Here is a 13,217-nt window from a genome sequence, read left to right on the forward strand (position 1 = left end):
CGTTCTGAGGTGGCTGCACCAGTCTTCTCAATTGGTTTTGTCAACCCCACAGGCTGTCCTCCTTGTCCTGACTCTGAGTCTGGCCGAGCCCCGGGGAGGGATTGGTGTCTGGGCCTCCCCCTCCCTCGCAGGGGCCCTCTCTTGGGGAAGGTCTCTCAATCACTGTGCTTATTTGTTCTGCGTCTACCTTACTAATTCCTGTTTATATTCAGAAGCCAGGCTGAGTCTCCTTCCAGATATGTCAGTGCCTGTAAAAGCAACCAGCTGTCTCCCAGACCCTTCACTGTCGCGCTGATAACATCTTCGGTTTTGCAGACGGAGAGCTCAGCTTTAAGCCGTGGGGTGACTGGTTAGCAATGAATCAAGGAGCTACCCAATAATGACCGAAGATGGAATTTGACGACCCGGGCGGGGGGGGGGGGGGTGGGTGGAAATGTCCGAGAAAGCATAGTTCAGGTTTCTGTTTATCTTTCTCTGTGTGTTTTTAAGATGCTCTAGTTGAGATTTTTCTGGTTGATGAATGAGTTTCAAGCTAGTTCTGTTAAAATAGGATTGAGGTCAGGATGTAGGAAAAGAGTTTCGTTCTTGCTTTGATGAAATGATGAGCTGAACATGTGGGTGGTGAGATGGGCACAAGAAGAGGAGGAGTTCTGAAAAAAAAAAGCAATAAAATTTCGGTTCCTTTAAAAGTGGCTTAGCTGATGTAAAGGACTGCTATTGCTTAGGTAACGGGGCGTTCCGGCTTTCCAGGGTGGGGAGTCTTCGGGCACGTATCTGGGTTGTCCTGTTGACGTGGTGAAGACTTTTCAGTGGCTTGCAAGCTGTGAGACGTTACCCTAATGGCCTTTTCCTGGATTGCCTCATTCAGACGGAAGCTTCCACAGCAGTTTGACATGCTCCTACTAAGGTAGTGTTTACCTGACTTCACAGTATCTTACTTTTTTTTTTAAACTCTCATAGTTATACAACTAATTACAAATAATCACATGTTCTTTTAGACATTTCCTATGAATAAAACACTTCTTTTGTTTAAAAAATTTTGATTATAATATGCAGACTACATTTTTTTTGAGTGATTTTTTTTCAAGAAGCTTAGCCCTAACCTAACATCTGCTGCCAATCCTCCTCTTTTTTTGCTGAGGAAGACTGGCCCTGAGCTAACATCCATGCCTATCTTCCTCCACTTTATGTGTGGGATGCCTGCCACAGCATGGCTTGACAAGCAGTGCTTAGGTCCACACCCGGGATCCAAACTGGTGAACCCCAGGCCGCCAAAGCAGAACATGCAAACTTAGCCACTGTGCCACTGGGCCGGCCCCTGCAGACTACATTTTTTATTTATCAAGATAACATTGCCATCTTTCCAAGGCTGTAGACCCTTCTATTTCACTTACCCTTCACAGTCCCATTTTTACTGAGTACACACTCTCTCCATCGCTGGGCTACAGGCTAGATCCCATTGCGTTCTGTTGTATGAATGAGCCATAATTTAGAAAATGAATCTTTCATTGTTGGGAATTTTGATATTTTTATAACATTTTGATATTATAAACATTGCTGTGATAAACTTGCTTGTATATAAGGTTATTTCCAATAATAAATTTTCAGAAGTGGAACTGTCAGGTCAAGAGCAAGAACTCCACTTCTGAAAATATATGTTTAAACTTCTCTTTTGAAAATTTGTACTAATTTACATTTTATCCATGAGTGTGCGTTTCCCCCACACTGTAGCCTACATGTGGTGATTTCTTGATTTACTACTATGTAGCTGACAAAGTCGGAGACTTTAAATACTGTCCAGGAATCTCAATTTAATAGATGCTCATAGACAATAAGTGTGAGTGAGGAGTTCTGCAAACTGGCAAGAATACAAACTCTCTTAGGAGCAGCCTTTGTCTGTTAAGAACCACTGTAGAGTGGGAGGGTTGGACATGGAAGAGCAGAGTGTGTCTGGAGAAATGGCGGCCAGCTGGTGCGTCTGGAGCCAAGCACATGATGGGAGCTGAGACGGAGAAGGGAGAAGTGTGGGGCTCTTGAACCCTCTCCAAGGAGCAGGGCTGTTGTGTTGGCTGTGGATAGACACGAAGGCGTTTGAGGAGGAGAATGTTATCAGTAGATCTGATTTTTTGAAAGTCATCCTCGTTCTCTCTCCTCCCAGCCTCTCTCCCTTTTATCACCCTGCTGCTGCCTCCCTTGGGAAGTGACAGGAGAGGGCTCAGCGAGTGTGTGGTGGTTGTGTCTGCAAGCACCATTTACTTCCTAAAACTAAAGCTTGGGGATCGAGAGGGTTTTTCTTGTGTTGGTGTTAGTGTGAAAAACAAGGGCAGCGGAAGCATAAGACAGAGGGCCGGGCAGAAATGCTGATGACCTCATAATGCCAAATTAACAGCATATTCTGTTTTTTTTGCTTTGGGATCCCCGAAAAATGGAAACTGATTTTGGAAAAAATTTACTAGTTTAGCTTTTTTTTTAAAGACACATTTTCCTATTTGCATTTCAAATTCATCAGTCTAAAAAAATGTTAGATGAACAATCATAGTCTGACCCTATGTTTCAGGAAATTAAATATTATGCATTGCATTCTGGTTAAAAATAAATCGACACGACCTCTCAGTTCTGCAAAGGATGTTATATTTGAAAATTTAACAAGTTAGAGATGTGGATATTAGATAGAGAAGGGGCAGATCAAAGGAAAGAAAGGAGGGTGAGAGGTGAAGGAGAAACAAGGGAAATTGAAAGCTTGAGCATGGCTTTTCAAGCCCTTTTTCTAGAGCAAAGGCTCTTTTTCCCCATCTTTCTGCATAAGCTGTTAGAAACAAAATGAAAATTCTGGCAACCTCATAATGCTGTTAAACCTGGTGTCTGTATCTTTGTATCCCCTTCTTTGGGATCACGTAGAAGGAACACGAGAGCTGTGAAACTGTGGCCTCTGACGTGACACGTGACCAGAGCAGGCCCATCTGAAACCAGGAGCCTGGCTCCTGATCTTTCAGTTCACAGGCAGATCTCCTCCCAAGCTCTGGAGAGGGACCACAGACAATAACAGATGTGGATGTGCTCGGGAAGGAAAAAAGAAAACTCCTTACAAACACAAACTTTTTAAAAGATTGTTGTTCTCTTTGGATTAATTTAGTGTTACAAATTGAGAGACACACAAATTCAGTGAACCAGTTTCCCTTGTCTGGACAGAAACCTACTGATGGCATATCACATCTCTTTCACATTGTCACCAGTATGGAACGAATCCCAAAGTAGTACGTGTTGCACCAGGGGCCCTGTGCAGTTGACAACTGGTTTTCCTTAATTATCTCTGTTTCCAATTCTTCTGGAGCTACAGAACAGACTTGTTTTGTTTCACATGTGTGCATTTTCCCTGGAATAACTGAAACCACGTTTATCTGTGACTCTTTTGGTACAGATAATTTTTAATAATTGGTCTTATAATCTCTTACACATTGACCAGGGGTTTTGTTGACTCTCTTGTTTTAAAAATGAATACTAATAAAAACAGAAGTGATGTAATTATTATATCAAAGAATTTCTGATATGGGTAGCATTGTATTTGGTCAATGACCTATAGTCTGCTAGCATAAATTTCTCATTTGTAGAAATGGAAGGGTCATTTTTTGCCTTCTGTTATTTTGCAAGTAATTCATTTATACAGATTTCCAGTACAAGTTAATTAGGGAACTTGAAGGAGTATCCATCTGATTTTCTGTGGGATCCTGCTTTAGACGTTTGAATCCCTGTACTATCGCTCCTTAAAAATGTTCAATAAAATTTCCCAAAGAGACCTACCTCTCCCCCGCATTTTTATCTCCCACGCTGTAAAGATGTTGTTTTTTATGTGTAGCTGGAAACTCCCCAACTTTCTTTAAATCCTGCTAGGTTTGGATGGGCCCAGATGTTCTATGAGGCTAATCTAGTGAGGGAAAGAATGTTAGGGGACCCGGGGCCATTGGCTCAGCCTCCAGGGGAGCCATCATAGGTCTTATCTGAGATGAAGGAGATCGATGATCCTGTCCTGGATGGAATTATTGATGGAGCGCTCGAGTTGCCCAAGCTGACCCTTTGGCCTTCAAATCTGGTGTAACGTGGAAAACCTCTCCCAGAGCCATCCTTCTTCGTGGCAGCGTCAGGAACCCTCTGTTTGAATATCTGACTTGCTTGGAGCTCTACAAGAGAGACAAGGCTTCCTCTGAGAGAGGTGATGTTTACCATCAGCAGGATGGAAGACTGACGCAAAGTCCCAGCTTATCTAAGACCCAGGGGCCAGGCCTTGAGATAACAACACACCGTTTTAAAAGCATTTATGTCGAGAAAGAGGAATTTTGCAAGGCGCCAAAGCCTAGCCGCTGTGGCATGAACAGGATAAGGCTCAAAATTGAGTTGAGAAGATGTGGCGTGAAGGTCCGTATGGGGCTAATATTAAGGGAGAAATAAAGGTAACAGAAATGGCGCCAGGCTGGTTAAGTAGAGTCTTCTCTCTGTGGACTTTGCCAACTCCCGTGGTCTCTCGGGCTGGCACCTCTTCTTCCAACTCTGTCAAAGGAGATAAGTCGTTTCCTTGGTTCTGATTCAATTCGATTGACTGAAATTGAAGTTGTGAGCAAGGAAGCTAAAACCCAGAAGGATATTTTACAACTAAGCCCTGCACGCCCTCCAGTGGTAGAAAACCAACAACTCAGGTGAGAATGCAGAACTCTCAATTTTTGCCTGAACTAGATTTTGTAAAGTATTAGATATTTTTTCTTTTGCTCTCAACTGGATACTTTGGGCTCTATACGGACTTTAGAAAATGCTGGAAAGTTGCGAAGGACTGTTATGTAATGTTACTAATATGTAGAATGGCAGAGCTGAAATTAATCATAAAAATCATGTATCCAGATTTTCTTTACACCTAAGAAATGAAAGTTCGGAGAGACGGAAGGACAGGGCTGATGCTGTGGCCTCTAGCTTCTGGCTCCCAGCTCAGTGACTGATCCGCTCTGTGTCTCGTCTTCCCTGTAGCAGTGGTGTTTGAATGCTTGCTGTGGGTATGGCACGGCGCTCAGCTTTGTTGGGGGTAATAATAACACTTATCGATTACTGAGTCTTACTTTTCACAGAACACTGTTCTAAGTGCTTCACAATTATTTCTTATTCTCACAACAACCTTATAAGATAGGCTTGTCCTTATTTTGTAGGTGAAGAAACTGAGGCTCAAAGTGACATTAAGGGAATTACAAAAAGAAGTAAGTGATATGTCCCTGCCCTCAAGCCATTTATAGCCTAGTTGGAAAAAAAAAAGCTTGTTCATCTTTGCAGGAAGGAAACATACATCTGTAATTAACTGTGGCTGGTTTGTCTAGGACACAGAGTTTTGGAGCTAGGACACGAAGGCCTGAGAAAGGAAGCGGGTTTTCTAAGTGGACTTCTTGGCACTCAATCCAGCACTGAAGGTCCAGGGTGTCAGGAGGTCTTGCCTCACATAGTCCCTCCTATGGAGCAGCACCTGCCCCCTAGAGCGTTCTACCCAATAGTCACGTCTGGGCTCAGGAGGAAAACATGTTTGAATAATCAGTCATCTCTGCTATGGGTAAGGAATAGGGAGCAGTTATTTGCCATAATCGCTCCAAATGAACTAAATTCTACAAAGCTTAAACATTCTGCAGTGTGGTCTGCGGGCACAGAAGCAAGGGCATCACTTGGGAGCTTTAAGGAAGTGCAGAAACTCAGGCCCCATCCAGACCTACGGAATGAGGCTCTCCACTGGGCCGAAAGCCTGGGGTAACCGGTGTGCCCAGGGAAGTTAGCAAAGTGTTGTTGTCGAGCTTGTTTGGGTATAGCTGTGACATTTCAGAGGACAGGCCTGCATTCTGCTGCATGGTTCAGTGATGGGCTTACTTTTCCTCTTTTTTCCCCTTTTACTGATTTTATTTTTAAAGCATCAAATAGTAAAATTGACTTGTTTTCCATGTACAATTCTATGGATTGTAACACACGTGTAGATTTTGAACCAACATCACGGTCAGGATGCAATTCAGTCGCCTCAAAAACTCTCTCGTGCTGTCTAGTAAAGTTCTGTGACTGCATAGAAAAATGGTTATTTCTCATATAAATGTTGAGAGTCTAAAGTATTCTAGGAATATATCAATATATTCATGTCTATGCTCTTTCAAGTATGATACCGTGTATGAGGTCCCTTCCCAGATACTCTCAACCTGATTTCTTGTGTTACATTGTCATTTGGTATTTGCTGTACTTTGTAAAATGCTTATTCATAGTCCCTTTATTAGGCTAACATTCCTTTCTTTTTCTTTTTTTAAAATAACACTTTTAAAGGATGGTTTTCCTTAACTGTCTTTGCAAATCATGGTTTGGATGGAACCCTTAAGTACATACCTGACCTATGCCACCAGACCTTACAAAATGGCACAAAACTCAACAATTTCTTAAAAAAAAAATGTGTTTGGAAACAAAGAGCTCTGAAGGCTCCTAGTAAGGAGGAAACCAACAGCAAGACTCGTAAACCTCCCCCTGGAATGTAATCTTCGCCGTCCTCCTCCCTCTTTACGTCTGCACGTCAGCTTCCCGCCCATCCTCTGTTGGGATCGCCAGCCCTGGGGAGGGAAGGAGCCAGGTCAGGGGTTGCTACTATCATTTTGCAGACGAGGAAGGTGAAGACTGGACAGCGAGGGGCGCGGGGAAAGGTGGCCCAGCTGGCTGGACTGGGAGCCAGAATTAGAACGCAGACCTTTGGCGTGTTCACAAAGACTTCATTAGATCTGTCGTGTTCCAAAAGACAGGAACTTTCTCTTTAATGGTGAAAACCAAAGTTTCTTCTATTCATGGTAATCTCCTAAAACTTCACGAGTACTTTGACAGTGATTCTGCCCCGTCAAGTAATGTTTTTGACTCTAGTCACACAGAATATCCTGGTTTGAGGATACTATTCATTTGCCGTTACGATCACACAGACATTTTTGTTTCCAGAGAGTAAAACTATAAAGACTGAGGCCGTTTTCTAGTTCAATTTCTAGAGCTTTCCAAGGATGGAGTCTATTACGAAGCAGGACTTTTTAGAAAATGAGACAGTTTTCTCTTCTCCCTTGGGACTGCCGTGCGATCTGGTAGCTGTCTCTTTACTCCCTTCTGGTCACGTTATGGGGACGTCTTCCATCCCAGGAAATAAGTGAGATTTCAGTGGAAGTGGCCATAATTTTAGTTTCTGTCTTCAGGGACGCGCTATTGCATTTGATCTGAAACGTGCGTACATTTGTAATTTGGGAGCCGATGTTTTTGAAGTCACAGAAACTGAAGCTGAGCGCCCCTTTGAGCTTGGTTAGGGTTTACTGAATGGGAGAAGCCAGCGGTTAGCCCCCCTACATAAAACTTGCTTCCTATCCTCTCAGCCACTTTTTTACCTGTCCCCATGACATGCCCTGCACTGCCCCCCAGCTAAGAACAGTGCCCAGATGCTGGGGGGGGGGGGTCTCCTGCAGGAGAGCCTGCCGCCACCCCACGTTGCAGACGTCTCTCCAGGGTGAGCAACAGGCCCAGAATTCATTAATTAATGAGGGGATGGAGGCTGTGAACACAGCCGTCAGCTGCTGGCTCCGCAGCCCTGCCTGCATACGGCAAGTGAAGAAACGTTGGGTGGTAACACAGCCTCATTGTCCGGAGCCTCCTTAACCGAACCTGACAGCAGATCCTGGGCGGCAGAGCCAACAGCAACACGCCAGTCTCTCCAGAAGTACCCAGAGGCAGGGCTGCTTTTTGCCAACCTGCTGAAGGGAGAGTCTTGGAGAAGAGTGGGGATCGAGCAGTGACCTATTTACAAAAGGGCGTTTTCCACTCACTGAACACTTAGGTCTTTAGTGATTTCCCAGGGCAGGCTTCGTGTGGACTTTTTTCCCAGCTGTCTGTTCGTGGGTACTTATCCTTCACCCCAAACTGGGCCGTGCAATTTTCTTTCTGGCCGAGAGGCATTCATTCCTTTAGCAGACAAAGTTGTTTGCTGTATGAGAATGATAGCACCTTATTGCCGGGGGCCAGAGGCTACAAAATATTTCCGTGTCTGTCTTTTCCTAAGAACTCCTTTAAGCCTCATCATTTCCAGTTTACAGAGGAAGAAGCCGAGGTTCAGAGAGGCAAGGTCATATGAGAAGCCAAGGACAGGGCTAAAACTTGAATGGACTCTTCAGTCTTCACGCCCTGCATTCTTTCCTCTCCCTCCTAGAAGCCCCACCAGGCCTTCTGAGAGACACAGGAGCTCATGATGAAGCCTGACTGTTGGCTGGGACTGTTGGAATCCCTCAGCGTAGCTCTGGAACCAAGGCCCGGCCGTACTGACTAGCACTTCCTGCGCCAGTGTTTGGGCTAACACTCAAATCTCGTTGACAGTGTATTCCGGTCGCAGCAAAAGGAAACGCATGAGGCAGCTTGTTTGTAGTTAAAAATGAGAGGAAAACAAGTGCACTCACGGGCAGGCCAAAGATGATGGTTGCTTTGATGAGTTCCTTCCTGCTCCTGGCAAAGTGGTTTCTGTTCATGCTTCAGAAGGCCCACAAGACGCCCATTGCCCTGGAATTTCTTTCTTTATTTCTTTCATTTTTTTTTTTTTTTAAAGATTGGCACCTGACCTAAGAACTGTTGCCAATCTTTTCTTTTTTCTTCTTTTTCTCCCCAAAGCCCCCCAGGACGCAGTTGTCTATTCTAGTTGTGAGTGTCTCTGGTTGTGGCATGTGGGACGCTGCTCAGCATGGCTTGATGAGCGGTTCCATGTCCACGCCCAGGATCCGAACGGGCAAGACCCTGGGCCACTGAAGCAGAGCACGCAAACTTAACCACTCGGCCACGGGGCTGGCCCTGCCCTGGAATTTCTACTACTGGGTTCTTTAACGATTCCACTCCACCAATAGATATTGGTCAAGCATGACATATACATGTGTGTGTGTGGATATAAAAATGTGTGTGTGGATATATATAAAATTGTTCTGTGAAAACAAATGATGTTCTACATATAACATATGTTATTATAGTAATTATATACATTATAAGCTACAATTCTTCTGGTCAGGTTTCTTGGGACATTATTGGGCTCCCAAGTTATGGTTTACTACTGTGAATCTGTCGTTTGTAAAGTGCAATGGCAGAGGCTGAGAGGTATCGGAAATGACTAACCAGGCTCCCTGCTTCTGAGTGGCTTCGAGTCTTCTGGGAAAGACTGACCTGTTGCAAACAACTTTTTGGAACACGAGGCAGAATGAAGTAAGTGCTAGAACGGAGTGAAGAATTAAGTGCTATGTGAGCCAGAGGCGGGAGGACTCACTCACAGGCAGGGTTAACGGGAGACTTCAGGTGGAGGAGGGGTGTGTGGCGGGCCTCGAAGGACAGTAGGATTTGGATAGATGAAAGCTGGGGACAGGCATTCTGGGCTCAGGGCCCGGAGGAGCCTAGGCTGGGGTGTCTGCAATGTTCTCTTCACCAGGGGATGACTGTAGGCAGGGGCCTTGGACTGTCTGGGAGCAGAGGAAAGGGGCCAGGCCTAAAGAAGGAAGGCCACAGAGGTGTAAGGAGTCCAGCTGGGACTTTTAATGGTTTTATGTCCAGGGACTGAGAAGGCCAAGATCTACCCCACCAGTCATTTCTCCTCCTCGTTGATTTCCCACTGGGAATAGAATCAAGGTATAGCAGCTAAATGGGAATGTAATTGGTCCTAGGAGTACCCAGTAACCCTCTCTGTGGAGTTCAGGGGAAAGCACTGACTTTAGCTTAAAGACTAAGTTGGGCTTTAAATCTCATACAAACTGGACTCTCAATCTGTCTGACCTGCTCAGTTATAGAGAGGGAGGCAGGGGCCAGGATGTTTAACACACAGACGGAGACACGCTTGGCTGCCTGGATGTATGCTTTCAGCCACACGGAGAAGGTAAAGGGATAGACACCCTTGTACCTTTAACACACAGCAATCTGACCCCAGAGAAAAATGTGACATGAAACACATTCTAGAATTTTGATCAATCAGATGAGTAATTCCTCCTCCCTTGAATGGTAAGGGAGGGACTAGGAAGGGGTGGTAGAAGTTTGCATGGCGTGAGTAAGGGGTGGAAGCACCCCCTCGTCTACTGGCTGTCGTGGGAAGTGAGTGAGCCTCCCTGAACGCAAACGACGCAGATTTCAGTTGGCAGAAAAAAATGCCCAGCAAACAGGTCCTAGAGAACAGGCAGGAACCGGTCAAGTTGATGGAGTTTGTGAGGCAGAAGAAGGTAGTTGGTCAAAGGACCAAGAGATGGACAGGAAGTGAGGAACAGAGCCAGACCAGGAGGAGAAGGAAGGCTTGGTTCTGCCAATGAGGCGAATGGAAGCAGTCTCGTCCACCTGTCCTCAACTCATTGCCATCAAATCCCTGGTGGCTTTCAGGCAATGGTGACCACAAGCAGCCAACTTGGTGGCCCTGCCGTGGGGGTGCGAGGGACGGTGTCTGTAGGGTGGGAAGTGGGGATGGGTGGGAGGCCCTGTGGACCTCCTCTCTCCGGCTCTAAGAAGAGCAGTTCTGCTGTGTTGCATACTCATGTGCCAAGTAAGATATTGTTTTCTTAAAGAGGGATTTCAACGCTTTGAAATGTTTGAAAACTAGTGGTATGGCAGAAAATATTAGATTGGAATTCAGCAAACAAGAGTTTTAGTCCCGATTCTGCTATTTCAACTATATGTCCTTCAACAACAATAAAAGCTATAGTATTGACCATGATGACAACTCACTGGCAGTGTAGTAAGCTGTGTATTAGACAGGTGTGCAAGAAGTGCTGTGAGGGCACGATTTCGTTCTCACAACTCTGTGAGATAGGCGTATCACACCCATTTGACAGATGGGGAACATGACACGCAAAAAGGTAACTTGCTCAAGGCGATGCACAAGTGGTGTGAGAGCCAGACTTCAAAGCCAGGCCTGTCTGATGGCGAGGACTGTGCTCCTACAGTACGCACTCTGCTGCTCTCGGTGACTTTCCCTCCCGCCTCTAAGAGAGGTGAGTAAAGATCCTTGTCTATCCTCACAGAGTGTGGTCAGGAATCAAATCCATGAATGTTGTGAAAAAACACTGTGAGCTAAACGTGCTTTAAAAAGGAGGCAATTATTCCCCTATTCAGAGTCTGGTACTTGTAAATGTTTGTTAAATGAATACACACTTAATTGGGAATGCAATTTATCCATCTCTCTATCCATCTATCTCAACATTTATTTCTTTCATCTTAATTGTGTGTGTAAGAGTTGTTCTAAGCCACAGAAAAACACTCTTCTAGAATATCTTTTAGCAGAAGAGCTTTCTCCCCAAATTTGGTTGGTTTTAGAGGATCTAAAATGCTTGGCCTTGGGGTACACTTCATGAAAGGAATCATCAAGAAGCTCCCTCTTATTAGGCACACTGTATGTTAGAGGTGATGTGCCTGTTAGTTCACTTAATCCTCAGGTGTGGGCATTATTGTTTTTGATTTACAGGTGAGAGAACTTAAGCTTTAAGAGGTTGCGCAATTCGCTCAAATTTGTCCAGCTCAAAGTGCAATCGTGAAGCCTGAAGATATTGGATGCCTTGGAAGAGGAATACAGCCTTGGAGGAACAGCCTGGGGATGGCGTACTATGACCTTTCACTCCTTCCTAAGCCAAGAAAAGAAAGTGGGTCCAACCGGCTGTTAGAAAACCTTCCCCAAAGGTTTGGATAAACTGAGTGGTTTCAGGCGCCCTGTGACCCTGCAGGCAGGCTGCAATGTGGCTGTCCCCGCCATGGGGAGAGAGTCTTGTTTTCCTCCCCAGCAGAGCTGGGCTGGGGTTTCTGATAGTGTTTGACTTAGCAAGTCTCCGCATGAGCCGCTGATCTGGTGTTGGAACAAAGCAGCAGGGAGGGAGGCCCCGCGTGGATGAGTCAGGCGGAGACGAGGCCTCGTTTCTTGTTGAACGCTGTCCCCCTCCAGCTATGTGCTTTTCCCCAACAGCCAAGCTTGGTCCGCACAAGTCTGGGCTGCCCTCTCCCCACCAAGGCAAACCCTGTCAATAGCAGGAGAGAAAAAAAGGCCACGACTACACGTGAGAAGCTGTGCTTTCAGGGGAGGATCAAGAGCCCTTCACCTCGCCCAACACTGTTTGCATTTTGTAGAACAAACACTGGAGTTTAAGTTACATCCTCGAATTCAATATTTGGCATGGGATAACAATCGCTGGTGACTTCTCCACGTGGTGTAAGTACCTGTTAATTGCTTTGAGATAAAGTGACAGTTCCCGTCAGAGGATTTTAAGCGTTCATTTGCACTACCCCACCCTTTTTTACCTAGCGAGGAAACTGAGGCTCAGAGAAGTTAGGTGATCTGCCCAGGATTATACAGCTACCTGCAGAGTGGGCCGTTAGAACCCACAGCTCCTAGGTCGTGTTAGAATGCCTTTTCAACTATACCGGCCTTAATTCTGATTTTGTTGGTGTCAATATCCATTGAAATAAAGCTGTTTGTCTTGACTCAGCTTGAAAACACATTCTTAAGAAGTGATCTGCTGGTAACCAATCACATTTACTATTGCTAAGCATTCTGACTCGACTTACCAGCTTCCCTAAGGTTGTGGGTGAGGCTGCAGCTTCTGGAGTCGGCTGGGCTTTGTACCTCAGCTGCACCACTTATTAGCTCTATTGTCTTAAGAAAGCTGAACTCTTCGCACCCAGCTTCCCTTTTCATAAAGTGGGGATACTAATGACACCCAGCTAACAGGGTTACTACTAGGATTAAGTGAGACAACTGCTACACAGAGGTCAGAGCTGCGCCGGGCACATGGAAAAGGCCCAAGCCACGTCAGGTGTTGCTACTACAACGTGGGACCTGAAGAAATTTTAGTTTTGGCTGTGTCACTAACTGGCCTCTTACTCTCTGCCTCAGTTTCCTTATCTGAAGAGAAATTTTTATGGCTTCACCATTTGAAACTGCATGCGTTTATTTATATGCTGTGCAATGGAGACCCTTTTTCATGTGTTCCTTTATTCATTGCTAAATGAATATGTATTGCAGGCCAGCTGGGCCGGGTACCAGGTGAGCAAGACAGGGCCGTTCCCTGTTTTCAAGGAGTTACAGCCTGTGGGGGAGACAGAACAGTACCCAAGCGCTTGGAGTCGAGGATGGTCATTGTTACGAGATGGAGGTATAGGGGGCCGTGGGGGTAGAGCGCGGGGCGACTCACATAGTCTGAGGGGAGTGG

The 13,217-nt window shown here is 45.5% G+C and overlaps 1 long non-coding RNA gene across 2 annotated transcripts in view; it reads left to right on the plus strand.

Moving 5' to 3' along the window:
* Positions 1–663: 663 nt before the first annotated feature.
* LOC124251885 (uncharacterized) overlaps positions 664–13,217 on the plus strand; it is a 40,339-nt gene continuing 27,785 nt past the window's right edge. Inside the window, exons 1-3 of one of the 2 annotated variants that reach the window (XR_006891873.1) lie at positions 664–907; positions 11,483–12,217; positions 13,031–13,160. This is a non-coding gene — a long non-coding RNA (uncharacterized LOC124251885). The remainder of the gene's footprint in view (positions 908–11,482; positions 12,218–13,030; positions 13,161–13,217) is intronic. The other variant, XR_006891872.1, reaches the window with a different exon arrangement.

Source organism: Equus quagga, chromosome 14 (genome assembly GCF_021613505.1).
Source record: "Equus quagga isolate Etosha38 chromosome 14, UCLA_HA_Equagga_1.0, whole genome shotgun sequence".
Taxonomy (NCBI): domain Eukaryota; kingdom Metazoa; phylum Chordata; class Mammalia; order Perissodactyla; family Equidae; genus Equus; species Equus quagga.